Consider the following 4,864-nt stretch of genomic DNA (forward strand, 5'->3'; position numbering starts at 1 on the left):
AGAAATGCGCTTCAAAATATAGGATTGACATACACACACGAATTCAAAATATAGCATCCAGGTGTTGCACTCGCATGCATCTCCGTTCCAGCAAATAAAGGTAACATACCAAGCATGACCATACTCCCGTCGGTCGGGTATATTAGTATTCCTATAAATTATTAATTTACTTATTACGAAAAGTCTCTTTGCCTTCTGAGCACTAGTGAGCCCGTTGTTATAAAGAGTATAAAAAAATATATATTTACAAGTTTAATTTTTGTTTGAAAAGAAATCCTACCATAGCCAATGAAGTGAACTACAAGCATGCAAAATCGCAACGCGAAATTGTTTGTATTGCGGGCTACACAAAAATGAAAATTTCTGATAAAATTTAAATATTTTTAAATATGCATACTCAAATCCACATGTTTGTCATTGTTGTGTAGCTTTGAATACAAAGTATTTAAAATTAATGTTTTGCACGTTTGTGGATACATGATTGGGTACATCCATATTTTTTTCAAATTATTTTGAAATTTGTAAATATGATTTCCGGATTTATTAAAATAATAGGATCTTGGTGCCCTGGAGCCAAAAAAAATTCCACTCATATATATTGAAAAAAATATATCACTATAAACTTGAGATGTGATTTATATTATATAGGTGAAGTTGATTCTTAGGGATAATGCAAAACTAATAAACCCAACCGAGGGAGTAAGTAATCACCCTTTGTTGTTATACACGCATGTCATGTTTAATTGATTGCATGCGGCTAGTACTTTGCTCGACCTAGAACTAGATAAATTCTATGACATCACTAAGTTTTATGTGCAATTCATGTGCACTGAGAAAAATATGTGTAATTGCACACATATGTGCAATTCTCATGTGCATGAATCACGATACAAATTTAACGGTACTAGAGTCGACTTAGAACTAACTTAATTGTGATCGACTAGAACTAGCAAAAGGGATATGATTAGTCAGAATAGAAGAAAAGTGTCCCAATAAAACATACATCAAATGTGAAAGCCCTAACCTGCAATACTGCAACCTAATCTGAAAGAATGTAACAGTGGGAGTAGGGATATGACACTAGAACTTTATCTTCACACAATCTTGTGAGCCCCAGTGCTCGCTTTGTTCCCCGGCAAACTGGACCTGCTTCTTGCACAGTGTGCAATAGCTGGCTTGGCACGACCAGCAGAAAATATATTTATCATCATCCTGAATGCATATGGCCACTGGTTAGATGCAATAGAGGCAAACTGGTGATCTGTAATGTGGAACAGAATGTTCCAGTCTGAAAAATGATGTGGTTCATTACCTTATAAATTTTTTGACGGCATTTTGGACATTTTATGGTACTGCCTACAGGTTGTTTTCCAGTACGTACGCGATTTCTTGTTTCTAACTGTTCCAGCAGCTTGCCCCAGTCTGTTGTGTCTTTTTCTTTATGATGAAAGAGGTCACATCTCCCGCTGCAGTTTGTTAAAACATGCATGCATAAAGATAAGTAAGCCTAGATTATGAACCTTTGTCTTTATTTATATAAAAGACCCTGCATAGTTCAGACTGCCAACCTGAAATGGGCATAGCTAGCGATGATAGCCTTGCCACAGCGGAAGCAGAATGTCTGACCACAGCTGCTACACACAACTTTGTTGCATCCGTCAGTTTTGCTGATGGTCATTTGACATTTTGGACATGATCTAGCATTGCTGTAAAGCAGTTTTACACTAATCATGTCCTCCACCATCCCCCGTGTGGCCATCTTGCCTGATGCCTGCAAAGATAAAATTGAAGACGACAGATGTTCAGTAACCTGAAGTTATATTTCAGCAGTCAATATGACATGTAATGCCCCCAAGGAGGTGCCAAAAGCGTATGACACTCTACGAAGATCTATGAGAGATTTGCAGATCAAATGCATATTGGATATTTGAAAGATTTGGAAAGAAAACACCAGATATTTTATGAAGGTACACCGACCCCGACTACGAAAGTGAGGACCAATTGTGCGGTATAGCAACAGATGCAAGTTTCAAACATACAACATTAAAGATTTTAGATGTATTTCTACCTGCTGCCGCTGGAGCTTTTCTTCCAGAGTTAGACACAACTTTCCTGGATGGCGCGGGTCCTTGCACACCGAACAGAAAACAAAACAACATTTTGGGCATTGCGCATTGCTATCCTCGTCCTCCAAGCAACTGATTGCACACCTTGGACACTGGACCACGTCTGACATTGAGTCCAATGCCTTCTCAAGAGTAAGCTTATCCCAACGCTCAAATTCTTCCTTGCCCAGAAGCCTCTTTAGCAAATACGGCGGAATAGAAACATTGCACTTAGTATCAGGGCATACCAACTGAAAGAAAGTACCATCCTTCACATGCATCCTGCATAAGGTCTCCATGCACTTGACACAGAACAAGTGCTCGCACGGAAGCTTGATGAAGTTTGAACCTGATTTTTCCAAATGAAAGTTAGTCTACAAGGAGGATAAAATTCCATGGGCCCAATTGAATTTCCTAATATGCTTAATTAGAAGCCAGACGGTTCTTATACTATCTACTGTGAGCTATGAAAATTTTAACCGCAGATTGGTACCACCGTGGGACAGTTCAAGAAGAGCTAGCACAGCGTGGAATAGATGCCATAGAACAAGTGGTATTCTTCCAAGGAAGACCCAATAAAAGAAAATAATAACTTTTTTAAACATAAGGCATTACGCCCAGCTTTAAATTAATAAAGCCACCAACGGACAGAAAATAATAACTAGGCATGCTTATTTGGCACTACTGCAGAACAGAAAAGAAGTCAAAAAAAGAAAAAACTTACCTTTGCTCTGGTTAAGGCAAATCATGCACATGTGGAGATCCTCAAGAAAAACTTGATGACACTTACTACTATTGTAACTGAGCATCAAAGGGATCACAGACTCCAATGATAGACTTCTAGAGATTTGCACGGCTATCTCCTTTGTGCTTAGGAATATCTGGACCTAATGTTATTTTGTGATCGAACCCGAGGTGTGGCAAAGAAGAGGTGTTTATCCACTCAACCCATCGGTATACAACTTCTTCCCCCGGCAGCTCTGCCCAAATGGTGTCAAGCATCTCACAGAGCTGAGAAACACTAGGCCCGTCCATCCATTTAGCGGTGACTGTAAAATATGGGGGCTCTTTGCTTGGATAGGACTGTGGGAGCAAGCATGTCAATATTAGAGGGGGTAGGTGCTCAAAGCTGCAAGAATAGGAGAAGTCATCCCCTTTATCCTCCTCGTGTTGTTCTATACAATCATCAGGAAATCCTCTGTCTTCTCCAACTCTATTGACTGGAGAAAACCTAGCGCACACTTCAGCGGCATTTTGCAATTCGTACCGTATGTAAATCTGGAATTAAAGAAATTTAAAAAAAAATCATCAAAACAAAGTTTTTATCACCCAAACAAAACACTGATGGACAGTATAAGTAACCTGAAAATGGCGGAGCGCTCCTTTGTTTTCTAGTACAGCGAGATCGTCCCCGTATATTGCCTCCAGTGCCATCATCTGTAGTGAAGATCAAATGAGGAAGCAAAAATTAGCCATGCTAGTATCGTGAAGTATCAAATTGTACAATGAAGCAACGCTGTTGGCAAACCCTGAAGCGACGCAGTTCGTAATTCCAAAAGCAACGCCATCACAACCTCAAAAAGTCATTTTTTTTCCTTTTTTTTACAGTATATGCGCAACTTATAAGGAAAATTAGCTAAACTTCGTTTCTTAGAAATTGAAATACGAGAATATCCCAGTTTTACAGTAAGTAATCTAATATCCACTCTATGCAGTTTTCAGCAGAACCTTCCAAAATCACACGCAGCGTCACGACCGTACGAATTGAGAAAATGCTTTGCAACTTTTCGCTATAGCTCAGATCAAAATCATAGGTAAGATTAGTGATGAAAATTTCCGATTTGATTTTCAGCAGACCGACCTCGTCGTCCTGTCGCTGCAGGTTGTCCATTATCTCATCTGCTTCTGCCTCGTTCTCGGCGCAAAGACGGAGTCCCGCGGCAGCCGCGGCCTCCTCCAGCCTCGAGTCCGCCTCAGCCGCCGCGACCCACGGGGAGTCCAGGTGGAGCACGTCCTCCTCGGCGCAGCCATCATGCGACACCGGTCCCGCCTCTGCCTCTGCGGCGCGCGATGAGGACGAGGATGGCGCCTGGGATGACGGTTCCGCGGAGGCGTTGCGGTGGGGTTCGACCGCTCGCGAGGTCGCGGCGGCGACGGAAGCTGCTGCCATGGCGGGAGCTTGGAGCTGTCGTTGAGTCGGGGTACGTCAGTCCCTGATTCGGGGGAGCGGTGTCGATGCTGTTCGGTTTCGTCCCCCGTTGCGTTTGTGTAGGTTTTTCCTAGGGCCCTGTTTGGATATACAGTATCAATATAGTATACTTTAGGTTTGTACCGAGTTGAAAACAAATTCAGTTTGAAAAACTTTATAAAAAAACTCGTCGGAGCCAAGGCCTTGTACGAGGGGTACGAGTTTCAACGGCAAGCTATCTTCACTCGCGCCAAGGAGTTGGGCGAGCTGGCCCTCGAGCTATGTACGTTCGCCGCCGCCAAGAAGATTCAGAACGCACCGCGCGCGCGTTCGTTGCTTCTCCTCTCACGCCCGCGCGCCCGCGATTGACTCGGTCGGTCCTTTTGTTTCTCTGTCCATCTCAAGTCCGCGTCCTTTTTTCTCACCACGGGCGCGCGCGCCTGCTGCTGGGCCCGGGCTGGCTTGACGGAGTTCGCAGTTTCGCACGCACTGCTAAGCTCGGTTAATTGATTAGTACTGTACTATTATTCAATCAAGCTTGACGCTTTTCCCCGCGGGTTGGTTTTTTTAC

At 42.8% G+C, this 4,864-nt stretch overlaps 1 pseudogene; it reads right to left on the reverse strand.

The window, feature by feature from the left end:
• Positions 1-915: 915 nt before the first annotated feature.
• On the reverse strand, positions 916-4,334 carry LOC139830074 (uncharacterized; annotated as a pseudogene).
• Between the last annotated feature and the right edge of the window lie 530 nt (positions 4,335-4,864).

The sequence above is a fragment of the Lolium perenne genome, chromosome 2, assembly GCF_019359855.2.
Source record: "Lolium perenne isolate Kyuss_39 chromosome 2, Kyuss_2.0, whole genome shotgun sequence".
NCBI classification, from domain to species: Eukaryota; Viridiplantae; Streptophyta; class Magnoliopsida; order Poales; family Poaceae; genus Lolium; species Lolium perenne.